This window comes from Emydura macquarii, unplaced genomic scaffold (assembly GCF_026122565.2).
Source record: "Emydura macquarii macquarii isolate MOO-44397 ecotype Brisbane River unplaced genomic scaffold, CSIRO-AGI_Emac_v2 contig_1253, whole genome shotgun sequence".
Taxonomy (NCBI): Eukaryota; Metazoa; Chordata; order Testudines; family Chelidae; genus Emydura; species Emydura macquarii.
In genome coordinates this window covers 83,599,780-83,627,038 of record NW_027131390.1, presented here as the reverse complement: position 1 = coordinate 83,627,038, position 27,259 = coordinate 83,599,780, and the positions used below count along the sequence as shown (strand labels likewise).

The following is a 27,259-nucleotide window of genomic DNA, read 5'->3' as shown; positions in this document are numbered from 1 at the left end:
AGCACCTGCTCTGCAGTGTCCTTGTCTCTCACCCCCATCTGCTCACACCTGGTGGAACTTTTTGAGCTGCAATCATCTCTGCCTATCACCCCTTCCAGGTAAGGCAGATTTGTATGATGGCTAAATGATATTAATGAAGGTTAGATGTTTCAACTGCCCTGATTGGCTAACCAGCATAGCTGCATTAAAAAAAAAACCCATTATCATAGGATGAAATCTCTCCAAGGACTGCAGACATCTCTAATGCAGTGAAACCAACCCTGTTCTCAATGGGGGTGAGAGAAGACACGTGACTATGAAGAAGGCATCAAAGTGAAGCCTGCATCACCTATACCTATGCTCTATGTTGTCTAGGGTCATGGGGGGTGTGGGCATGATGAACGGACGGATAGGGGCATGGACTCTGACTCTGTGGTTTTTAGGATTCAGTAACCAGTGTGTCTCAAAGTGCCCAAAAGCTACAGATCCTATTCCAACTCCACAAGCCTACTTACTCATCCAGGGGGACAACATTCACTTATGATGAAGGTAAGTTTATTTAATAACCATATTGAGCTAATACACCTTAGCAGAACTTCTTAGTAGGTGATAAGTGCATGATAATTTGTTACATAAAACAATGAAAACTCCCTATTGCACTAGACTGCTGACTCTTTTCTGGGGCAGTCCAGCAGCCTACTAACGCAACACTACACTGTGCACCCCTTCAATAACACTTTCTGGTTTTGTTTTTGAGATTAATTTTAATTGATTTTTTTGTAAAGAAGCAGACTGAAAAGTACATAAAAGAAAATGTACTTACAACTTGTATACAGACCATATACTTCATGGGATGGCCGATAGAATTATGCAATTTAACAATTCAAAGCTGCACAGAACAATATAATACTATGAAGCCATAACGTTAGGGAGGAGGTTACAATAATAAAATAGAAATAATAAAATAGAAGATTTTAAATAGGGAGAAAAGGGAAGGAGGCTGACCAGACATGAGGGAAAAGGGGGTGGGGATGAAGGATGTGTGTGTGTGTATGTTGGCATTACAGAGAGGGAATTTTGGTGGGGTTCAAATATCTTCAAAATTGTATAACTGATCTCTTTTTGGCAGTAAGCTATTCCTTCTTTGGCTGCTAACTCAGACTACTGCTCTGTTCTGAGCATAAACCTACTCTTTGATTTTTGTAAACTCATGTGCTTGGTGATTCTTGAAGGCTGCAAGGATCAGTCTGTGGTGCTGTTAAATTTTCTGAAGTAAGATGGAGGAAAGTATACAGGTTTAACCCATCAAAAAAGAAGTGCCGAGGCAAAATATTTTTATTATGTTAACCCTTCCAGGTTAAGGGAGACAAACACTATTTGTATCATTAACTACTTGAGAGACCACAAGATCTAAATTATTCTTCACTAGTGTAATGTTCATTGGTACTTTTATACCTAAATACTTAGTTGCATTGGTTTGGCTGTCCTGGCCTTAGAATCTATGAAGGACCACTTTGGTCCCCTAGTCTGACCTCCTGCATAACATAGGCCATAGAACTTCCCTGAAATGCTCTAATTGAAACACAAATTAAACCTTTTAGAAAATTTTTCAAAGTCTTGATTTAAAAATTGCCCATGATGGAGAATCTACCTCAAATATTGATAAATTTTGCTAGTGACCTTCACTGTTAAAAATGTATTCCTTATTTCCAGTCTGTTTTTCTAGCTTCAACTTTCAGCCATTGGATCTTGTTATACTATTGTCAGCTAGATTGAAGAGCCTGTTATCAAATATTTGTTCCCCATGTAGACTGATCAAGTCACCCCTTAATCTTCTCTTTGTTAAGATAAATAAATTGAGCTCCTTGAATCTACCACTATAAGGCATCTTTTCCAATCCTTTAAATATTCTTGAGGCTGTGGAAATTCCATCGAGAGAAAGCTCCAGCACATGACAGCTGAAAGAGTTCTAATGGTTCCAGTTTTCCACAAAATTATTTTTTACCCAGATATTGGTCTAAATTCCTGAATCAATGATGAGAGGGCCAGAACTGTGGTTTCTGCTTTGAATATTTTCATGTCTGCATGTAACATCAATTTATGCTCCATGGAACCGGCTTGTATGCCTCAGATATCTGTATGAGCCCTATAGCCATTGTCAGGGGCTCCAGAGCCAAATAAAAAGTAATGGAAATAGTGGGTACCCTTCCCTAGTTCCCCTGAAGAGACTGAAGAAATCTGAGACCCCAGTGTTGGTCATGAGACAAAAAGTTGGGCTAGAATATAACAGTTGAATTTGGGTCAATGAACTAGACATAGGTCCAAATATAAATCTTTGTAGGGTAAAAAACATACTTCCATCCCACCCTATCGAAAGCCTTTTTGTGTCTAAGTCTTACATGGCTTGTAATCTGTGGTCAGCATATTTCTTTGTCATAATATCAATAAGTTGCCAAAGGCTATCGAAGTTGGACAAACCAGATTTGATTTGGGTGGGTGACAGAGCCCCAAACCGTATCCAGTCTCATTAAACTAGAACTTTTGCTAATATATTGACATCTCTGTTAACTGAAACTAGCCTATGTTTGGAACATAGTGTGGTGTCCCTTCCTGCTTTAGGAATATTAAGGCTTTCCTTAGCTAAGGGGGAAGAGTGCCCTCTAGAAGTGACTCATTAAATAGTTCAAGTGTGTTGTCAGACAGGAGTCCAAGGAAGTGTTTATAAAACTCAGCAGGGAAGCCATCTGGTTCCGGAGCTTTCCCCATTTTCATATTCTTAAACAAGAATAAACTCAGTAAACTCATCCTTCATCAAGGTGTTCATACTGGGCTGCAGTAATGTGGTATTTTTGAAAAATTGATCCAAACCATCTGTAGAGGGGTTTTTGTCCAACTTAAAAAGATTTTTGTAAAAATTAAAGAACTCAATATCTTTAGGTGATGTACATAATTTACCCGGTTTATTACAAATGGCCATGATTCCGCATGCAGAAGCCTTTTGTTTTAGGTGCTGTGCCAGCAGCTTGCTAGCTTTTCCACCTAATTCTGAGGTGGGAATCCTGTCTGAGTCAAAACAGGACAAATTCAGCCTGCACGGAGAGCAGCTTGTCAAGTTTATATCTACAACTGATTAGGAATTGCAACCAATCAGGAGATGAGGCTGTGGCTTCAGACAAATCAAACCCTTATGGAAAGCCTCAAGAATAGAAGCCTGAGCTCTAGCCACTAGGCAAACTGTCTCCACTGACTTCAGTTCTGGTCCCCAAACTTCTATAAGTTGCATTATAAAGACCTATATTTGCACACTCACCCTAAAGTCCTTGGAGCCCAGGCACAGCCTTATAGAGAGGGTGTTGTAATCTGAAATAAACTTTGAGCAGCAGCTGCTGTGATTCTACCCTCAAGGTTCATTTTCCCCTGTCTACTTTATAATCTATTCATTATTACTCAAACTTTAAGCTCTGTGCTACGGAAGATCATTAATCATAGATATAATTTAATGACAGCAGGGTCATGTCCCACTAACTAACTACACCTTGTTTGCCTCAAAATGCTAATCACTTCTCTGCAACATTAATGAGGGACAATTGATATTAAGCTTAATAATCATGTGTGGTCTAGTTACAGATTTATTCATATAAGCTGGATTCTTAGGTTATGGTAAAATGCAGCAAAGTTTAATTGTATAAAATGCACCTCTATGCAGCACTGTGCTAACAAAATGTTGTCCCTGAAATGTGTGAGCTTATTGATGAAATAACTAAAGATTCTCTCACAAAACAGAGTCAGTTTCTGATACTCAGGTTGAGGAGCATCTTACTCTTCAAGCTGTTCCATTGACATCAGTGGAAGTATTTGTGGAGTAATATACTATTAGTGTAATAGAATCAGGCCCATAATAACTGTAGTAGTTCTGTAGTAGTTCCAGTGATACACTAATACAGATACTGAAGGGTGAGCCTCTGTGCTTGGATCTGAAGCAGCTTAAGATACAGTAAGGGTTAGGCTGTGGGGAGATATGATTGCTCTCTATGTAGACTCAGAAGGATAAACACCAGGGAGGAAGAGGAGTTTTTTAACTTAAGGGAGAGTTGGCACAAGAAGAAATGGGTATGAACTGGCCATTAACAAGTTTAGGCTTGAAAGTAGATAAATGTTTCTACCCATCAGAAGAGTAACATTCTGGAACAGCCTTCCAAGGAGAATAGTGGGGGCAAAAACCTAACTTGTTCAAGGCTGAGCTTGATAAGTTTATGGAGGGGATGGTATGATGAGATTGCTCACAGTGGCATATGGCCCATCTGCATTATCTATTAACAAATATCTCCAACAGCTGGAGATGGGATACTAGAGAGGGAGGGCTCTGAGTTACTACAGAGAATTCTTTCCCAGGTGTCTGGATGGCGAGTCTCATCCACATGCTCAGGGTCTAACTGATCACCATATTTGGTGTCAGGAAGCAATTTTCCCCCAAGTCAGGTTGGCAGAGACCCTGGAGGAGTTTTGCTTCCCTCTGCAGCATGGGGGCATGCATCACTTGCTGGTTTGAACTAGCGTAAATGGTGGATTCTCTGTAACTTGAAGTCTTTAAATTAAGATTTGAGGACGTCGGTAACTGAGCCCAAGGTTATGGGCTTATTGCAGGAGAGGGTGGATGAGGTTCTGTGGCCTGTGATGTGCAGGATGTCAGACTATATGATCATGATGATCCCTTCTGTCCTTAAAGTCTATGGGTTAGTGTACACAGTTAAATGAAAGATGTTAGGAACTGCTGTTACAGCTTAAATCTTGGTCTGGTAAATTGGTGTAATTTCCTGAAAAAGCTGGGAACAACTAGCTTATGGTCTTAACAGGGGTTAGTCTGTTTTGAACAAATAACCACCAGAGATAAAGGAACCAAGTTCAATTTTAAATACTGACTCTGCAAAGAAAAAATGGTTGCACTGGATGACTCACTTACAAGTTACCTTCCAAGGTCTCTCACACACATTGCATAATTCTAAGAAATCAAGTCTCTCTTTGAAGCTGAAAGGAAACATGTATGACCTATCAAGAAAGGAGAAGGTGTTGGGCACTACCCTTAGGTGAATGAAGAAGTGGCATAAACCTACTAGGAATGATGGCTATAATGCGTCAGTAGAGCCTTGAGGGTGGCTTCTGAGGTAATCTAAAGCAATGAAAATGGGTTGAATGTGGCACTCCCCTTGATGCAAGGTTTATTTTTGTAGTTGTGCTGTGCTCAGCATTGAAAATCTTGGGCCTACATAACTGAATGGAAAGCATTGCACAAATTTTAAATAGGGGCAGAGGTTAAAAAGCATTGGTGGTTTCTATTTCGTTCCTAGTGGATAGGCATCTACTAGCATCATGATTTGCAATTACCAACAAAACAATGACTATCTTAGAACTGATGCCATGAACTAAATGGTCTTGAAGCCCAAACTACTTGTTCCTCCAAGCTTACATCTGGATTATATTAATGGGGCAACATAAGCAATCTTGCACTGCTTTTGTCTATGATGTACCTGATCTGTGGATAAATGGAGGACTTAATTCTCCTGAATAACCAATCTAGAACATGTCAAGTTCACTAAATACAATTACTTTAAAAAATACTATGGTTAGGAAGAGTGTTAAGTGTAACTTGCTAGTGTAACTTGGCAAGCATATTTATATATAAAATTAATGTTATGCTATTACTGTACTCTTTATAATTACCAGTAAAGAGTGGAAATGGACCTAAATCAAGAATCAAAATCCTAGATCCAAACAGCCTCGAGGCTGCTCTAAGTTGTGCCTGTTGCCAATAGCCCCAGTGGGCTCATATGACAGCTGGTGATCAATAGGATGTTGGGCTGTCTTCACCATGTCCCATTTTGGCCATTCCATGCTGGCAGGAGGATCTGCCACTGTGCCACTATAAAAGGATCAACATGGGGAGGATTCTCCAGTGGACAGTTGCATCACTTTTGTGGTTATGATCTGAACAGCTGAAGGCAGCCGCACTGAGCAGAGAATTGGGGGATCATTTTACAATTGAATAGAAACCACAGTGAAAAACAAATGGAACATTTCATTAGACAAACATAAACCAGACTGGAATTGTTTGGGTGGTCCTAACGTGATATTCATGAAATAAATAAACAGGACTTATGAGGAGAGGCTGAGGGAACTGGGCTTGTTTAGTCTGCAAAAGAGAAGAGTGAGGGGGGATTTGATAGCGGCCTTTAACTACCTGAAAGGAGGTTCCAGGGAGGATGGGGCTAGGCTGTTCTTGGTGGTGGCAGATGACAGAACGGTCTCAAGTTGCAGGGCGGGAGGTCTAGGTTGGACATTAGGAAAAAGTTTTTTACTAGGAGGGTGGTGAAGCACTGGAATAGGTTACCTAGGGAGGTGGTGGAATCTCCATCCTTAGAGGTTTTTAAGCTGAGGCTTGACAAAGCCCTGGTTGGGATGATATAGCTGAGGTTAGTCCTGCTTTGAGCAGGGGGTTGGACTAGATGACCTCCTGAGGTCCCTTCCAACTCTAATATTCTATGATTCTATGATTCTAAAGGACACTTTAGGCTAGTTGAAGGAAAAAATTCCTAATGAGAGGTCTATTAGACTGTTTAAAAATCTTTCAAGAGAAGTGAGGGAATCCCTGTTGGTAGGGCCACCTGAAACTGGACTGGACAATTCATGAGAAGATACATAAAGCTATAGAGAGCTGCAATAGGGTGGTGACATACTAGATTTTCCACCTCCAGTTTATGATTCTGTGAGCCAGATTGTTTAGATGTAGTCAGCAATACATACTCCCTATTTGGGTATTCTAGTTTTACCCTTACAATTTTGACTCCCACTCAGCATACTTAGTGTATTTTACTTGCTTCAACCTCTGGATCACATTGATGGAAAGATGACAAACTATGAGTGGCCATAATTTCATCGTTACTCTGTCAAGGATTTGGCATCTCATTCAATTTAAATAAGCAACAAAATGGCAAATGGAATTCAATGTTGACAATGCAAAGTAATGCACATTGCAAAACATAATCTCAACTACACATACAAAATGATGGGGTCTAAATTAGCTGTTCCCACTCAAGAAAGATCTTGGAGTCATTGCAGATAGTTCTTTGAAAACATCTGCTCCATGTGCAGAAGCATTCAAAAAAAGCCAACGTAAGGAACCATTAGGAAGAGGTTTAGAATATAACACAGAAAATATAATGCCACTATATAAATCCAGGGAATGCCCACCCCTTGAACATTGTGTGCAGTTATGATTGCCCCATCTCAAAAAAGATATTGGAAAAAGTCCAGAGAAGGGGGGCAAAAAATGATTGATGTATGGAACAGTTTCCATATGAGGAGAGAGTAAAAAAAAGAGACTATTCAATTTTGAAAAGAGACGACTAAGGGGAAATAAGATAGAGGTCTATAAAATCATGAATGGTGTGGAGAAAGAATAAGGAAGTGTTATTTACCCCTTCACATAATGGAAGAACCAGGGGTCACCCAATGAAATAATAGGCCATAGGTTTAAAAGAAACATAAATACTTCTTCACAAGACACACAGTCAACCTGTGGAGCTCATTGCCAGCAGTTGTTCTGAAGGCTAAAAATATAACTGTGTCCAAAAAAGAATTAGATAAATTCATGGAGGATATGTCCATCAATGGCTATTAGTCAAGGTGGTCTGGGACACAACACCATGCTCTGGGTGTCCCTAAACCTCTGACTGCCAGAAGCTGGGATGAAACAACATGACTGGATCACTCAATAATTGTCCTGTTCTGTTCACTCCTTCTGAAGAATCTGGAACTGGCCACGATTGGCGGACAGGATAGTGGGCTACATGGACCATTGGTCTGACCCAATATAGCCATTATGTTAAGAATTTGGGTTCATACAGTAGTTTTGTATTCCTAGGCTCAGATGGAATTGTGGTATTAATCCACTCCCTGCTCTGGCTATGGATAAATTAGATAGCAAACTTTCATTAGGGCTTCTGAAACATATTAAGGAAAAAATCATGGGCTAGATTCACAAAGAAACTTAGGTGTGGTGATGTGAACTGTCGACATGCTTAATTCTTAGGTACCTAGAAAGTCACTGGGATTCACAAAGACTGACTTGGGAGCCTTGGTTCCCTATACATCAGTGGTGGGGATAGACACCTTAAGGTGGGATTCACAAAAAAGTAGCTCATCACCTAAGGTAGTCAATAGGGGCTGCCAAGGAGAGGGGTGTGCTAAACCCTGCCTGTCTTTCAGAGCTAGATGCCTAAGTCTGAGTTGCTGGCAGATGCTTCCTCTGTCTGAGATTCTCAGCTGCAAACCCTCTCTTGGTATTAGGCACCTATGCAATTTTTGCAAGAAGCCTAGAGGGCGGAGGAGCATCTCCCTCATAACTTGTACCCCAGTGGTTAGGATACCTCATCCCTCCAACCATTTTGCTTGCCCATAAGGGCCTGATTCTATAGATGAGCTCTGAGCGTGCCTGCCAGATTAGGACCTGCAAGGAAGTTAGGCGGAGGAAGGCCTATCTTTCCTAGTTTGTGAATTGCTTTGGGGCTTAGGCATCCAGATGCTTGGCTTGGTGCAGCAGTGCACACATGTACAGCCAGAAACATAGGCGCCTAGGGAATTATTACTGTAAATGTTTAGTCATTGAGTGAATTTAGGCATTTACAGGGTTTGGCAGCAGCTGAGTGGGGGTTTTATGAATCCTAGGGAGCCCGGATTCTGGGATTTAGGTGCCTACGTGCTCTTGTGAATCTAGCATTATATGTATTTCATGAAGCTGTCCCAGTAAGCAGTATTTTAAAAGGCGGTTGACTACTTAAAAGCTACCAGGGAAAGTTGTTGCCTATCTTCATAAATTCACTTTTCATTAGCTGGGCCCTGTACTTGTGCTGCCAATAATAATTACAAATCTATATCCTAAATTTAAAAGCACCAGATTCTACTCTCAGTCAGAGCAGTGTAAATCGAGAGTCACTGTACTAATGGAGTTCCTCTGGATTTACATTGGTCTAACTTCACGAATGGAGTTATTTCAGATTTACACTGTTTTACCTGAAAGCAGAATTTGGCCCATAGATAAGTTGTCATATACCTTTTTAAATGGGTTTGAGGTTTTTTGTGTTTTTTTCACCTGTCAGATGAAGAAACTATTTCAACCACTGTATTAAAAACCTTCTGGAATATTAAAATATTTCTGTAATAAACTTTGAGGGCTGCTCTTGTTCCAACTGACTTTTCACATTTTTCTTTTTTACACCTAACATTTAGCAATACTACTTTCTCATTATTTCACCTGTTCTCGTATCTCAGTAATATGAAATGAAGGGGTTTTACTAGACAATCAGCTACATTAGAATCACTCCTAATGTTATATCAGTGTGACTGAGTCTTTAAGAAACCAGAAATTTTCTGTTCCCTGGTCAGATGAACATAACACTTAGAATCAGGTTTGTAGTGTTAATACTTGCATTTATGAATTCAAACTTTTCTGAAACTTTTGTCCAATATTTGCTTAAAATTCACTGCTGTTAAACTCATCTGTTAGTATATATAAAAATGAATACAAAGAGGGAGGGGACGGTGAGTGCAATTGCAATAGTACTGGTTAAAAATTCAATCAAATATTCACAATTTTGTTGCAGCATTCATCCAGCTCTATTGAAAACTAAAACATATTCAGAGGTATTTATGCTCTGAAGGTTCCCTAGCTGTGTTGAGCAGGAACCAGCATCAAATGCATTGATGTATCAAATGTACACGATGGGCTTTTTATCCTTTTTAAATTCTGAGTCTTGATAGCTTGAAAAAACTATAGTCATAGTTGTACCTAAGTACCAAATCTGCTCTCCCTTTGCTGCTTAAGCTGCCTTCTGCTGAGTTGGAAATAAGTCAAGAGGGTGGACACCTGGTTCACCTCTAGGTGCTATTTTTTACGCAGCTAAAAACTGATTGTTTTGGGAGACTCTACTGCTTGATTGCCCTTATTCCATCTCACCCAGGAGTAAAACCTTAAGACCCAACCATTAGTTCACTACAGAAAAATGGGAGAAATCTTCCACTTTACCTTTCTTCCCCCTCCTCCTTGCCCCTTCAATTTGATTTTAGTGCAGGTGGAAGGGGATGGAATGCCAACTCCAGAAAATGCATGTGGGTAGCTTCCTCACACTGCCCAACCAATATGCTTCAGCCCTGACCTCGGAGAAACAGATCTAGAAAGCATGTGATTCTCTATCTCCATTCTATCCTTCATTTTGTGCTAAGATGGTCATCAAGGGTGCAAATTAGTAGTGCCTATTGCAGTGCTAGGTTATGATCAGGACACCTGTCAGATCTAGCCTGAGGCCACTGATTCTTTTTTTTTTTTTTTTTCCCTTCTCCCCCATATACCACACAATAGCTGTCAGATGGAAACAGATCTGGGTTGGAACCAAGCTAATGACCTAGTGGGAGAAGACTCCACATTGCAGCACATATCCCCCAAGCATCCACTCTCCCTTTCTGCTCCTGTCACCATTGAGGCACCTCGTTGTGGCCCATCTGGGGATTGCCTCTCAACTGATATGACACCTCCCTTCTTCAGTTACTCATCCCCGTGGTATCTCTCTCTCTCTTTCTGGGGAAATTTTACTCCATCTTCATGATTCAGGGTTCTCCCTCTCCATGACTTGGCTCTCTGGCCAGATCACTGTAGTTCTCCCCTTCTGAGGTATCAACATCTCACTGGACTAACTGTCCAGATGCCATCTTCACTAGTTCTGTACCACTTCCCAGTGGCTGGTCGGAAAACTCAGGTCCACTCTCTATTCCTGGTTTCTGCACAGGGACCATATAACCAGCAACAGTCTATACAGTCTCAACCCTTGCTGCTCTTTCCCTGGGCTCCTTCCTATTCTGCCTTCCATAGGGCTTCATCCCTGCAACCCCTCTGGGCAAACTTCCATTAGGGACAGACTCCCAGTTTAGCCCATCACTTCCAGCACATCAAATACAGGTACAATCAGTGACATATAGTACTTGATGTGCACCTTTTGGTCTTACCATTTTGTCCATGCTTTTGTTGGTGTTAATCCTACTAGAGTTATGAACATCTTAGAATATTTAGGATACTTATTGCCATTTCAGAAATAAAATTAAACCAACAATTGAGAGAATTTTGCTAATCTGGGGCAAGATGCTTTTTAACATATTATCTACATACTCTTTCATCTGGCTTAGTACACACTTACTGGGAAATTCAGGGGCAGTCGACGGGAGTTACACAAACTATACAGAATAGCTTGTGTAACTCCTGTTGACTTCCTAACTTCCATTTAGCGCACCATCTCCACTGTGCTGTGCCAATGGGAAATGCGTTCCTGTTGATGCAGTGCTTTGTCTTTTGAGGAGGTGGTTTAATTGAATTGAGTTCTGGATCGATTGAGCGGGTCTTCACTGCCACTCAATCGATCCAGATAGATCAATCTGATGGTGGCAAATTTGCCACCTCAGTGTGTACATATCTTCAGTGCATACTGAAGGCTCTTTCATGTGGGGATTGTCATTTTGTTCTGTGTTTGTACAGCTCCTACAATGAAGCCATGGTCCATGACTGGGGCTCCTAGGTGCTGCTCCAATACAAATAATATTAATAAATTCGCTTGAATGCCATGTAGGTCTTAACTCATAAAAATGATACTTTGTTTTTCAGTGTTGTTTTTGTAGCCACTAGGTACATTTACTTTGAGTGGAATATGTTAACTTCCGTATAATACAATGTTCTTCATTGATGAAATGGATTAACAAGAAATTAGGTGGTTTAAGAGAATAAAATTTACAGCATTTAACAGTGTACAAAAGCCTTAGCTGTGGGATTTTATACCACTCTGCGAAGATTCATTAGGAAAACAATATTGAAATGAGTTTCTTTCATAGCAGCTTCTTGCACATACTCTATTTGTATGCAATGTTTTTGTTTTCAACTATTTTTTGTTGATGCCGCTAATATGCTAATGATATGCTCTTGCTATTTGGAATATGTTCAGCTACACACCACTGGTTTAATTTTTGTGCACAGAAGCAAAAACCTGGGACTTTAGCAATGATTGCAATCTTCTGCTCAGTGAAGAAAGGGCTGGTGGCACAGATTTAGATATCAAAAAGAATGGTGATAATCTTATTAACCTTGAGTTTTTCATCTCCTTTGAGTCTTTACAATATAAAGTAAGAAATCTAGCAGGTGATGGTTGAATTTCAACTATGATGCTTATTTAATATGTACCCAGTATTCCCTCATGAAGCAAAAAGAAAAGAAAAGAAAAGAAAAAAGGAGAGAACTCCAGATTTAGAAACAAACCAAACAGATATTATAATTTTCATTAAAATCTATATGAATTTGCTTTTAACATTTTATATACTCAATAGTTATCTCAGCCCTTATCAAAGAATTACACTACATGGCTAAAATCTATATGTATATATAAATTAGTATACAAAGTGTTTCTTCATTTGACATGACAGAATAACTCTCAATCATAGGAACATAAGAACTGCCATATTGCAAGAGACCTATAGTCCATCTTCAGTCCATTATCCTGAATCCCATGGGGACCAGCATCAGATGTTTCAAAAGAAGGTGCATGAAACATCCTGGTAGGCAAATGTGGGGTAATCGGTCCCTCACTGAAGATCCTATTGCCTAGTGGCTGGAGATTAGTTGAAAGATGAATCAAATCAATACTTTAATTACAAACTTATTCAGATTAGATGTAAAGGAATAGATTTTGTTTTCAGCAAGTATCACTGAACACAAGGATATGGGTACACAAGCATTTTACCATGCCATGCTACCTTCAATATAATTGTGGGCAAACCTCAAAAGTTTTGGGAGTTCAGTTCCGTTATGCATATCTAAACTTACTTGAATACATTTTGGCCTTTGAAATAGGGTGAAATCTCATGGGACCTCTTTTCATTGTGGGATTTCCAGTATTTCTTCGTTTTGAATTGTTAGGAAATACAGCTTTCCTTGTAGCATATTATGGCTTCTGTTCTGTTCTCAGCTGAATCTAGGGGGTGCAGATTGGCTTGGCTTGGCTACAATTGAAGTGATTTGTATCTTACAGCTGGAGAACTAGCGCCTAGGGAGCTCAGATGCCCAAGAGTACTTTAAAAAAAAAAAAAAAAAAAAAAGTGGAAAATAGTTTAACCAAAGTTTTCTCATGCCCCAAGCAAAATGTAGTTTAAGTTTAAGCTTTGGGCAAAGTTTCAGAATCACTTTAAACGTTATCCAGTGCACTTTGTCCAGTCCTATTTCAGTCCAGGGAGTGCTACCAGCAGTCCCTAAATGCTGTCCTGACTGATGCCTCTCAGAATTACCTCACTACATTAGACATTTTGGATGTGGCATTGTGATATTATTCCTGAAAGGTAACATTTCTGGGAAAGATGAAAAAGACTATAGATGCCTGTACTTTTGATGTGTTATTGCATCAGTAAAAAACTGGATATTCTTAATTTTGCCATTTCTGGTTCACACAATCAATCTTTTAGTCTCAAATTAAAAATATCCACTAGCTATAAATCATTATAGTTGGGTTGTGTGTTGGTGATCATGGGAACACCAACTATTCACAACTTTAATTACTAAAGAATATGAAGTGATATACGAGCGGTCTGACTAACCGGGTTGGGGCAAGGTAGATTCAAGGTCCAAACCTCTGCTGTATTTTCCAGGCTTCAGTGCTTTGGAAGCAGAGAAAAATGGTTAACTGCCTGTCGAGTAGAATTGGGCTTGTTAATTTAATGGGCCCATCTGCCATTTATAAAAGGAAAAAGAAAACAGTGGCCAGTCTGGTAAGAGAAAGACGAAACTTCCCTCATGAAAAGATGTTACTTTCCTGTTTGGACTTGAGAAAAGCAGGATGTTATGCATTTGGATTTTGTTTAAACTCCATAAGTGGTGAGGGACAAGGGAATCATATCATTTTTACTGGTTTGTTTGGGAACGTGCTAGTCTCTCAACTGAGGAAAGAGAGCCCACCTTGTGAGAAGAGAGAAGCCAGGGTCAGTACATTTCCCCAATACGCAGATAAAAGTATGAATGACCACTCTCTCACAGGTGCTGTGTTATCCTGTAGCTGGGAACACAGACAAACCAATGTAATGTGTCTTATAACCAAAACTTAAGAGTATATGGTACATATTGACTAGAGATGGGCCTGAGATACAAAGTTAGGGTCTGGAATCAGATCCAACTCCAAATTTTGCCAGATTCCAGGTGTTAGGTTCCCATGGGGTTCATTATTAGGAGAGGCCCAAGTCAGAAAGTTCAGATCCAAATCTAAACTTCCTGAAAGTTAGGAGAGAGAGGTTGGAATGCTGCAATTTGGGTTTGTCTCTAATCAGAACTGGTCAGTCCTCTCATTCATAGCCATAGAAACCATCACATATATTTTACTAGTTTTATTATATTTCTAAGAAAGTCAAAACAGGAGCTCTTGCTAAATGTTGGTTGTCCTCCAGCATAACCCGAATCTCATTTGTTTTAACCTTCTATCATTGTCTAATGTTGGACTTCAGTGAAACTATATTTGTAGAAACAAGATCCACTCTGTATGAACAGATATTCCCATATCTGTTTAACAATCGCACAAAAAAGCAACTTACATGGTAGGTATTAAAGAGAATATGCTAAAGGTTATACTGGAAGCCTTCTAGTGTCAGAAATCTTCTCCCCATGTAAGTACTTACATAATATGATTGGGTCACTTCTTAAGATTCTCTTTGGTAGGATAAAGAGATTGAGCACCTTAAGTCTCTCACTGTAAGATATGTTTTCCAGACCTCAAATCATTCTAGTAGCTCTTCTCTGAATCCTCTTCAATTGTTCAACGGCATTTTTAAAGTACAGACTATCACCAGGGAGCATGTTCCCATTCCTTAGCTTGCTCAACATTTTTCAGTTCTGTTTCTATAATCTGATACTCAAGGCCACATGAATGTTTCTGGCTGCATGTATGGCTGCCTGTGAATCTTTCTAGAAGGTTCTTTTATCTGCTGCTGGAAAATTTTCTAATCCTTTAAACTCACCTGGCCCTTGTGCTTCAAGCCTATGACATATTTTTCATTACTGCTGTTTGCACTCATGTAGACAAGGAATCTCTTTTTCTTTCTTTTGTTTAATTCTTCTAGGGCATACTTAATGCTTAATGTATCAACATCTGTAGGTGACTGCTGGAACCAGGGAAAATATCGGAGGTCTCTGCATTAGCTAAAGTTAAAAATGAAGTCACATTCCTTCTTCTGTTTTTTGTTTAGTCATCCATTGCAGTCATATATATACAAAAACTACTTTAAAAAGCTTCCCCACATACCTTAATTCGGGAAGTAGTTTAAAGCTGTCCATCCTTGCAGGCTTTGCTCTTTGTGGAGCTGATGTCATTCACCCTTCTTTAATAACAGTTTGTGTCAAGTATTCTTTGTATGCTCACTAATCCATCCACTCCTGTTACCATGTTCTGTGCTTCTCCAAGAAGCAAGGAATCCTTGTGATCAACAGTTTGTACATTTTCATTTTTAAGTTGCATGCATGAAACCTCCCCATGTCACCTTAGGAAATCTGATAGGATGGGAGGATGTCTTCACTCCAAAGAGATGGATGACATTTGAATCTCTGCAGATGTCTCCAACAAGCTCACCTAGAAATGTAAGTTACATAGCACAGTCTGCACTTATTTCTGGTTAGTTTCCAGCTCAAGTTTAAGGTATTGGTTTTGCTCATGGTTTGCAACTTTGCTACATGATACAGACATAGTTGTGTTTAGGGAGGTACTGGAACTAACACCTTCCTGGTTTAAAGAGAGGAGCTTTTCCACAAGGAGTCCACAACTCTCTCCTGACACTCCTGGGTCCAACTGATCCTGAGTTTGTTGACCTTCAGGACACTATGCATGGGTTCACCTTATTTCCTAGGCTTTGATGAGGAGTTGGGTGGAGGTGTGTGAGTGGTTAGCAAAAAATAGTCTTTAGTTTGCTGGGCAATTTATATTTGGTAAATTGAGGTTAATTTGTTGGGTAAGTATCAGATTTTTATCCTTAGTTTCATGTTTTTTCATATTTTAAAAAATTGTCAGCTTGGAATAGAAACTCTTCTTTTGCTTTTGTAGACATCAGCATAAAGAGTAAATATTTTAAATATCTGTGTAATCACTTCAAACCTTGAGGCAAGCACTTGTAAAGGAAAATTGAATCAGTTAATCAATCACCTTTTAAATAAGACCAATCAGCCATGGAACATTTTTGTCAGAAAAAGTACATTTTCTCAAAACTTCATTTTTCTCATAACTTAAAATGGAGGTGAGGGTGGTATTCAAATGAAGTTCTGTCAGAAACTTCGCTATCATGTTTGCAAAAAGATAAAGGCGCACGACATAGTTAAGAATTATGAACAGTTGATAAGGTCATAAACCCTTGATTCAGCCTGTAAACACTTAGGGTATGGAAAGGGATGTAGGGTATAACTAGTCCACTTTGTTAGGGTCAAAATCATAGGTCCCAGTGTGGGTCATAGGTTCCTAGTGTGCTGAGGTGGAGGAAATGTGCCTGTACCAGTTTGGCATTTTTTTAAACAATCATTTTATTCAGAAAGGTGTATTTTTTATAAAAATAGACAAACCAGTACAAAACATACTGTTAAACCATCCATGGTTTAATTCTTTTTTTTTTTCCCCTCTCTCTAGTGATAGCAATACCTACAGGTGCCCTGAGAATAGTTTGGTGAGGGTATTTCAAGCTTGCTCAGTCTGGTTATAACTGGAGCCTGGCAAATACAGAACAATCTGTTCTGCAAATATTAGTTCAAACTTTTAAATTAATGTATTTTATACATTTATGTGAAAATTCCTATGATTTAGCCATAAATCAATAAATTTGCTTTCCATGAATATCCATATTACAAACCTGATAATAAGAGTTATGCTCAAGGATCAGATACAATGCCATCTGACTTATGTCACCAATCACAACTAAGAATTATAACTCAAATTTCAAGTAACAAGCCACGCAAGTAACAAAATTCATGAAAAATGTAATTGAATGAGAGTGTTGCAAATGACAATCAATAAAACAGTGAAACTGACCATGCTTAAAGAGCTGTCAAATGTACAGAGCAAAAACCTAAAAGTAATAGAGAAAATATCTGTGTACTAATCTTTTTTCTATTTTAGGATTTTCTATGGCATTCAGAATAGTATCTAAGTGCTTTTGTTTCTAGTAATCTTAGGGATTATGTGTAACCTTAATACAAAGGCCTGAATTTCAGTTCTATTCAGGCCCCTTACACCATCCTGGCATGGTAACCCATTTTACATCACTTTAAAAGCCCCTGTCATAGCAATGGAATGGGACTTAGTGTATTTGAGAATCAGGCTCCAATTTTTCAGGTGGAAGTGTAATTTTCAAGTTGACCATGACTCTTTACAACATGTTGCAATGTACGTGTTGCAAAACGAAAGTTACTAATACAACTATGCTTATTGTGCTAGCTAAATAAACTCTGAGGCATTCAGTTACCATAACAGGTACCATGGGGTCCATACATGTACCTAATATATCTATGTATATCTAAATACTCTGGGATAATAAAATAAAACATATATGGAGATAACATACTGTAACACATACAAACATACATTAAAATGCAAGATTTAAAACATCTGTTCACAAACATCAAATTCTTCCCCCTTCCACTTTTGGTCTCTGGCTTCTTATGCAACAAATTCCATGCAGGTGGACGGACCCCTGCATAGAGAGCCACTAATGTGCAGCTACTTTTAGGAGCAAAGTGTTAGATTGTAAAAGTCTTTTCTTGCTTTCTCTTTCTCACTTTCTGTCTCTTTCTGTTGGGTATGTAGTCCCACTGAAATCAAATAGTTTTATACTCTTGTTACATGGGCCCTTGTTCTGATATCATGTACAATCGAATAATACCAAAATAACTCTATTGACTTTACTGTAGTTCTTCTAGAATTATACTGGTGTAATCAAACTCAGAATCTGACTCATTTGCTCCAAATAAAAAAAAATCCCTGGACTACTGCTTTGGTACATTTGTGTGTGTGTGTGTGTGTGTGTGTGTGTGTGTGTGTTTTCAAATATGTTGTTGTTTTCTACAACTATTGCACACCAAAGAATATATCAATTTTAAAAAAAAAAGCAATATTCAGTTATAGTTTCAAACAGAGAAAAATAAAGAGGAAAGAATATTTTCTAAATATTCCTCATGTGAATAGAGGGTGTTGCCTCCTTTGGAATAGGAAAGTCTCTATTTTAGTTGGTGATTAGACCCTGGTTTTGCCCTACGCATCTCAGGAGGTGACATATTGTCTAAATTAATGTTGAGTAAAATCAGTGACTAGGAAAATAATGGAGTTTACATGATTTATGGCATATCTTAGAAATTTCTTATTCTATGGACTCCTTTACATAGAGTGTAAAATATTTACATGAATCTGACCTGAAAATTGTTTTTCGTTTTTTTTTTAAAATCTGATTTTTTTTTTAATGATCAGAATGGTCGTTTTTTAAATTATGCAAATTAAAGTTACTGAGTAACAATTGCCTGATTAGACCAGTTGGTACTGACCTAATAAATGACGGAGAATATTTTTTACAGGAAATTGATTTAATTGAAGCTTTTGTTAGTCACTGCAAATGTGTCTGGTTCATGCCACAGTACCCAGGAATTTATAAATGGGTTCAGAATGTTGTTCAGGCACCAGAAAATAAACCTCCAAGCTATTTACTACCTCTATGATATATAAAGTTTGCAGTTTTGATTTTGTGTGATTATGTTCAGCAATGGTGACCTTTAGAGGCAACAATATTGAAGTGTAATGAGGAGATGTTTGATCACTGGTATACAATGAAGAGTTGGCGCGACTTCTCCATTCCTTCCTGGAATTTGTGAAATTCAACTGACAGGCTTTAACCTTTAGACTGCTGAAGTTTTAAAATGTATAGGGATTTAGCCTGTTTATACACCACGTAAGATATATGAAATTTTAGATAGTTTCTTTTTTCAGCCCATAAAATGATATTGTATATTTAATAATGGTGCCCACTGGCCAACATTGCATCTTTCAGCTCAGCAGTCAGTTGTCGTCAGCCTGGGTTTTAACCCATTCACTTATCACACAAAAGAACTCCCTGATGACATGATCGTAAAAGATGAACTGGCCCATCAAGGGATGGACAAACCACTTCTGATTTAAAAAAAAAGAACTGGTGAAAACATTGCTTGTCCTTGCCAAACCAAAACTGCTTTTACTTTTGAAAAAGTTTGAATCTGTGACTTCTAAATCCTCTTGTTTTTACTGAAGAATTAGTCCATACAGTTCAGACTAATTGCCCTGCTGCACTCTGCAATGTCAATACCAAGGACTTTGGAGGTGGAACTGGCAGTCATTGCAGGCAGTGGAAATGAAGGTTGAACAGAGACTGTGAGGAACTGTGTGTCTCAGGGAAAGAAATGGTCATAAGGAGAAAGTGGGCAGGAACTAAATGTTACGGAAGACACAAAAGATATGGATAGTCAATCAATGTTTCTAGTGCCTTGAGAGTTTATATCTTCTGTGGTTTATTGGTTACTAATCAGTATTAGGTGAGGCCATAGATCAGTGATCTCATCTCCCACAAATACTCCTCAGGAGCTTTTTGTCATATTTTCAAACAAGAGTTTGTACATTTTTATGTAGAACTTTATGCACTAGTGCTGATGAAAATGCCACCCAGGGAAGGGTTCATGTCTAAGGAAGCTATAAAAAGAGATCTAAATATAAAATATGTGGAATGGAGAAAACAACTATTTTTTAAAGCTATTATTAATTTTCTGGTTGGATGACCATTCAGTATTTAAGCATGAGTGTGCTACACTTCCATATACAGATGATACAACCGTATATTTGCATGAAATCCCTCATAGGGGAAGGCTGTGGTCAGCACAGCAAAACAGGTACATTTCATGCAAGAGTCAAGCATAGCAAAGGCCTTATTCATGGATGGATTTATTTTCAGCTTCTTGTGATTCGAATGAGCAACCTCGCTGTCCAAAATGACCAGAGATATTGTGCCCCATAGATCTATTCCCAGCTGAGGCCTAAACTCAGAATTGTTGTTGTTGGGGTGGGTGGGTGTGGGTGTGTGTGTGTGTGTATGTAGATGTGTGGCTAGTACCTGATTTTCATCTCAGTTACTCTAATATAAATATAAACCAATAGGTATTGCACTGAAACTAATGGAGTTACACTAGTGTAAAACTGGTGTTGGAGGAAAATCAGGTCATGTGGTTTTTCTACTGATGTCAAACCTGCTCATCTCAGCCTCTCTCTCTTTCCTTTTAAGAAACTGGTCTGGTATAACCTATCATTATAGTCAATGAGGTTATTTTATTTTGCTTCGGTGGTTGTCTGACAAAACTCAGCTATCCTATAAAGACTGAAGATAGATCCAGAAAACCCAGCTTAGTCCATGGGGATTTAGACAGCCTTCCCCATTCCCTGGTATTAGGCCTGTTTTCTTGGTCACCGATGGTAGCTTCTGATGCATCTCAGCAATGCCCTATGTACTAATGACATGGACTTCCCTGAGTGCATAAAAATGGGTCATGCTATCATGGTTTCTCTCCTCAAGATTTTAGACACACTGTCATATAACATGACTATTCATAATACTATCCTTGGCTATGCTTCACTATATCCAACTGTAAAATGGTGATATTAATATTTATTTACTTTTGCAAAGTGCTTTGAGATATTTCACTGGAAGCTGACATGGAGATGCAAAGTATCTTTCATATATACATTCTGGCTTTTTCCTAGGGCTTTGATCCAACTCCACAGCCTCTGCAGGCTTCTAACATCACAAAAACCATTCACATTTCTGCCAAAAGACAGGTCCACTTAGTTCTTCTTTGCACAACTGAGCAGGTCTCTCTTGGAAAATTCAGTAGCTGCCCCTCAGTTCCAACCAAAAGCCAGACCAAAGGATGGGTCAGTAAGGAATTTAAAATTATTCTCCTCCACACTCATCCTTGCAGCAGAGACGTCTGGACTGCTTCAAAATATAAGGAGACTCCAGAATGCTTTGCCAAAAGCAACATGCTTGGCATTCTTTTGTTTATATCATAGTTGAATAGAATTTGTATTCAGAGTATACAGCTGTATAGAGTATATATTGAATGACAGTGTATACAGTGAGGCAGAGGGCCTAGTGGATAGTGCACTGGACTGGGACTCAGGAGACCAGGCTTCTATTCATGGCTTGGTCACTTGCCTGCTGCATAACCTTGGGCAAGTCACTTTAGCAACCTGTGGCTAAGTTTCCCCATCTGTAAAGTGATATTGACCTTTTTTATAAAGCCCATTGAGTTCCAATGATAAAAAGTGCTGTCTAAGAGCAAGATGTTGTTTATTATATTTTATTAAATATGAATTGTGAATGTCTGAGGCATTTTAAACAAATAATGTATAATTCAGTACTCATGTTTTTGAGGGAAGTGTGGGGTTCAGGATTATGTGAATCCAAATACTTTATAATATGAGTATATTTGGACACAGATTGATTCCAAATTGGAAGATTGTCCTTTGGTAAGGATTTGTACTATACTACAGGGGGAACATATAATGCCTAATCTTACAAATAACAAACTTTCACATTTTTTGTTTTAGAGCAGAGACATCATCATCACTGGCTAAATATATTGTTAAAAGACATATCATAGGAAGAAGTCTTAGGAATGAATTTCATTCTTCTTTCTGTCCTAAACCATGCGTTGTTAAACAACTACCATGTTTGACCTGATAACTAGCTGTATTTTCAGAGGTGAAAAATGGGATTCCTTTATAGTTTGCATATCAGTTTGCTAATTTTGTAAAGAACTTTTGGAACATTCAGGCTGTAAGGAGTAATATTTTAATACATTTTTTGTTGTATGCTAGACATCTCCCAGAACAGATAGCTAAATAGGTCTCTGATCCAAGGAACATAAACTCTAGAGCCTATACATGACTTACTAGGATTACTGATCACAAACAAGAGGCAGGTGGTCTAAGACAGGGTGACATAAATAAGACTGTTTGGAGAATCAGTTAATTCATTCCTGTTAGTGAAATCTTAAGGCATAACTTTATATTTTAATTCACTTCTTCAGGCTTTGTGTTGTGAGGAGGGATTTGAAGATGATGAGCATGGTGTCTTTATAAGATACTATTAATATTATAAAAAGAAACTATAGTAAAGATTATTCTTTCTATGTACATAATATGGGGTTCTGATGACAGCCTGACAAGCATCAGAGGTAAGCTTGAATGATTTGTGATTTACTCAGGGTCTGAACACAGTGTATATATAGCCTTATTTAGTTTTCATAGGTTGCTTGTATTGTAATAAGTGAATTATTTCTGTGTCTCGTGTTCAGCTCTCTTGGAACCTTTTCTCTTCCTCTGACTACCTGAACTTTTGCTTGCTGCCTACTCAGATATAGCCTCCATCCTGTCTCTCTCTCTCTTCTCCTTTCAAGAGTGTTGTGACTAAAGACTTCAATAGTTACCTGCAGCCAAGGCTTTTAACTTTTTAAAAGTTAAATTGAGGGCTATATATTTCCCTCATTAAGCAGTTTTTTCTTGGAAGAAAGTTAGTAGCAAGCATAACTGCACACAAGGGGACTTTCAGCTGGAAAATGACTGCTTTTGTTCATGTAGCAAGAGTTCTATTAAATAGGCGTATTGTGTTGCTATTAAATACAAGTTTTTGACAATGTTACAGATGTGAACTTGGGTATGACAATGTTTTAGTTGCTGCCTAGCTCTAAGGTGACCAGATGGCAAGTGTGAAAAATTGGGATGGGGGTAGGGGTTAATAGGAGCCTATAAAAGAAAAAGCACCAAATATCGTGATTGTCCCTATAAAATTCGGACATCTGATCACCCTACTTAGCTCTTACTTATATGGCATACACATACATATAGATACCGCTGATGTTTTTAGATATCTGTGTTAGTACTCTCAGACTGATGCATAGAGGGCAATAGCAGGGGATAATCTATATTTAGTGGGCTGATGCCAGATTTGGACTCTGCAAACAGTTGGATCCACAGGCTATTAAAACTCAGTGCTCTAGGCCTAGTCAATTCTTATGGTTTGACTGTGGGTTGAAGTCAGCACTGGTAACATGAGGAAATGGTACCAAACAAGAAAATACTGTGTTCCACCTCCGTCTTCCATAACATCTCTCCAGCTAGGAGATTAGTGTTAATACAGTGGTGATGGGGCACAGTGGGTTTGACTGTAACTATAGAAGTGAAGCCTCGTTTGCACTGGAGTCTGTGCACAATCACCAACATTTAGGAAAGCTTTGCAAAGGAGAATTGTCAAAGTTGGCTGGGTCCTGGAGGCTGCTAGTTCCCCAGCCATTGGAGTCCTTTGTGTGCATTCTGGTGAGTTTTATTACTCCTCTAGCACTTTATGAACATTAACTACTTCATTGCCAGCACTTTGGTAAGGTAGACGTTTTTATTCCATTTTAGAGATGTGAAAACTGTGGCAGTGTGGTTAAAGATGATATTTTTAAACATAGGTGTATAAGGCACCTAAACAAAAACAGCTTGGTTTTCATAAATTCTGAGAACCCACAGCTGTGGATTTAAGGTGTGTAAATATGAACACTTTGGCCTATGTGATTTGACAAAGGCCGCTGAGGGTGTCAGTGGGAGTGATGGGAATAGTCCCTAGCTTACTTTGCTAAACAATACTGCCTTTCTACCTCATGTTCCTGAGTGTCCTTGAGGCCAGATGTTATGCTTTCAGCTCAACAGAGGAGTGATGTAAGCTGGTGACCTCTTTCACCAGCCCAAGAAAGAATCATTGCAATGCCTGAGTCTGTTTCTGGCCCTCCATCAGGACACAGTATATTATTCAACAGAAAAACTTATGAAGTAACTCAAAAAAAATGATTCTCCTGACCAAAGTAGAATTTCCCCCATGCCCCTCTCTGCCTTGGAAAGAGGCCATGCCTGTTCCTGAAATCCCCTGCTGTGTCATGTGACCGGCAGGTAGCAATTAACTCTTTCCTGTCTGTTTCACACTGCCACAAGTGGCCTCAGGCAGCTGGCTGATTAAGAGTTTATGGTGGTCATGAAGAAGAGAGACTTTTAGTATGGGAACAATGCTGCAATCTCACAGAAAGTCTCAATGGTATTTTTTAGTGACCACCACTGTGTAATGATACCGTCTATGAAGGGACACGAAAGAGGGAAAAGGGTCAATTACACTATCACTAATGAAGGCAGCCAGGGCTGAATTTACACCTTACATGCCTCTAGGTACAGCATCTTCAGCACCAACCCTGCCTACAGCTGACCTTCGTGTTTTCCATGTGGGGTGGGGTGCGGATGAGGGAAAGAGGGGTTGGCCGGGCCAGCTCTGAGCAAAGAAGGGGGGGGGCCTGGAACGATAGATGGGGTGGGGAGCAGGGCCTCAGGGGGAAGAAGGAGAGCAGGGCAGCTGGGCCCTGGGAGAGAGGAGGATGAGTAGGGGGCGGGGCCAGAGTTCCATCGGTCATGTGGGGCCCCCAAATTGGTCTGGGCACGGGCCCTGTTAGCCTGTGTGGTAATCTGCCACTGTTTAGGCACCCCTAGAACGCCGGCACCCCTAGGTACGTGCCTACTATACCTAATTGGAAATCTGGCCCTGAGGACACTGGAGAAACTACCAGGCCGACCTGAACATTTATTAAATAAAAATTAATAGCAGCCATTAGGTGTAAATGTGAGAAGGCACATGACTGTCACATCCCATTTCGTTTTAGGCTCCTATTAGATGATGGTTTCTCTGTTTGTGTAATTACATGACGTAAAACAGTGATGCTGAGAGACCTTTATTTTGGTAGTATAAGACAATCACAGCTGTTCAGCACACTGCTGTCAGTGGACTACTTGAGTATTACCTGAGTGCACATTGTTCAAATTTTATTTGGAAAGCTGTGACTCTCTAAAGCAGAGTAAATGTGTGACTGCTGCACACTCCCACCAAGGGTATTGCCTTTAAATTGCTTTCCTAAGAAGGATTTTAAAGATAAATAAGGAAACCGCCCTAGAAATCTAAATTGTCAACCAATCCTATTTAGGAGATTCTTATTAAAACCTTTATGTCAAGATTTGTGAAACATCTCACAAAATTGCTGGTCTGAAGTTGCAAACAAAGTATTAATCAAGGCAGCCCACTGTGGTTTAATAATCTCAATGACAGACACTTCTTGGCAATCAAGGCTCCTCTGATGATAATCTAATCAAACGGTACTGATTTTATATAACCAAGTATATGCAAGTATAGCTCAACCATAGCCAGACAATATTCCATGGTACACAAGGGAAATGTTAAAGCAAACTTGCTCAGTTTATTGCCATCTGATGTCACATTGCAGCAGATAAGGGTGCAGTAATGTTCCCTTGTGTGCAAAAATCACAGATGGGTGGGCTTTGTACCAAAAGTGGGTTACACTGAGATGTGTGAGGCTGCAGGTTGTGGGAGGCTGACGTCTCTGCTCCCCTCTGTGTGAAAGTGTGGTTATTAATTTGGTTAATTTCTAATGATCATCCATAATAACTTACAAGGGAGTTTGGATAATGAAACAATGTAAAAAAAATGCAGTTCCAAAAATAAGTCTATCCAGGACAGAAAATGTCTTAAAAAGCTATAGTATTTAGAGGTTTAATTAGTATATTGGGTCATTATGACATCTAGCTCATTTCATTACCCTCCTAATGTATTATTAGTTGGCAGTTAAATACTGTCTGCTGGGACCTGAGAGTTTTTCCTCTTGTCTTTCTGGTCATACTTACTGCCTAGGCCGACAGCTTACCTGTAGTGAGGAAGAAATGGAACACCAATTAGAAAGCTTTCAGCCCAGCACCCATGGAAAAGCCAAAAGCTGATAAAGGTCAGCATGAAATTTGAATGACAGGGCTAAAGTCTTTTACTCATAATTTTGTGTTTGCAATAGAATTCAGAGCAATTCACAGCCTTAAAGGCCTTAAGTGAGAACAGCAATTAATTGTAATGAATAATCTGACAAATCTGGTTGACATATGGCTGCTAATGCCCTCCTTTCTAGTGGGAGCAGTGGAGGGATTAGATTAACTCAAATGAAATCTGGGACCGCCATGCCATCTGCATGTTCAGTAGGAAACGGTACACGTTAAATGGTGAGTGGGTAGATAACTGTCTTGTACTCATCTCTCTCTGAGCCTTTGGCAGGTATGGGAATAGCAGTTTTATTATTGCACCAGCTGCCTGTCAATCCAGTAATACTGGAAAGTCATATTGTACAACCTAGAAAGCTAATATACCAAAAAGCTGTTAAAAATTAACTAGACAAAATTAACATAAATTGATAAATTCTTCTGTTTATACAACGTGTGTATTCATCATTTGATTACCCTATGAACATATTGTAATTAAACAATAGCATTTTCTTTTCCCTATTTACAAATACTACCTCTGGTAGAGACTGAACAATCCAAAATATCTTGTAAATGAAGGAGTGCAGGACACTCACCTTGAAAAATTCCACACCCACCTACCTACAAATCTCCAGGCAAATAATTATTCCTTCCATAAACCCAGTCCTTCAGTCTTACTCCTGTTGACTTAGGCCCCAATTCTGCAAGCAAGAATCATATGAATAACTCAGACAGACTACTCATATACATAAGGTTATTCACATATGTAAGTGCTTGCAAGAGCTGGGCTTTTCTGGCAAGTGAGTTGGAATTGTTTACCTGCCCGTGTTTTGGTTTTGGCCTCTAGTTCTTTGTCATTGTTATACAATCCCTCATCCTAAACCGCACCTCCTTCACTTCTCCTTCCACATGGCTAGTCTTTCCTCCCAAAGTACTCTCACTCCACCAAAAACCATACACATGACATACTAGGGATAGAGCTCACAAACAAGAAGGAGGTGGGATTGGATAAGGTGACATAAGGCTGTTTGGCGCATCTGTTAATTAATTCCTGTTAGTGAAAGGTTTTTTCCCCCCAGGGTATTAAAATTACAAACAGAACAAAACCAGCCTACCTCTGTATGTAATAAATTTGCATTATTTACCTATGGACATTTTCAGTGTTAAATAGCTCCAGACATTTCAGACTTCTTTCTTGTGGTGGGATATATCATTGAAGCTAGGACAGGATCGGAGATGATGGGACGGTAAGCAGGGACAAACGTTTAAAGATT

General features: G+C 39.1%; 1 long non-coding RNA gene across 1 annotated transcript in view; it reads left to right on the top strand.

Moving 5' to 3' along the window:
• The first annotated feature begins 433 nt into the window (after window positions 1-433).
• LOC137154192 (uncharacterized) overlaps window positions 434-27,259 on the top strand; it is a 71,595-nt gene continuing 44,769 nt past the window's right edge. Inside the window, exon 1 of the long non-coding RNA XR_010920134.1 lies at window positions 434-528. This is a non-coding gene — a long non-coding RNA (uncharacterized lncRNA). The remainder of the gene's footprint in view (window positions 529-27,259) is intronic.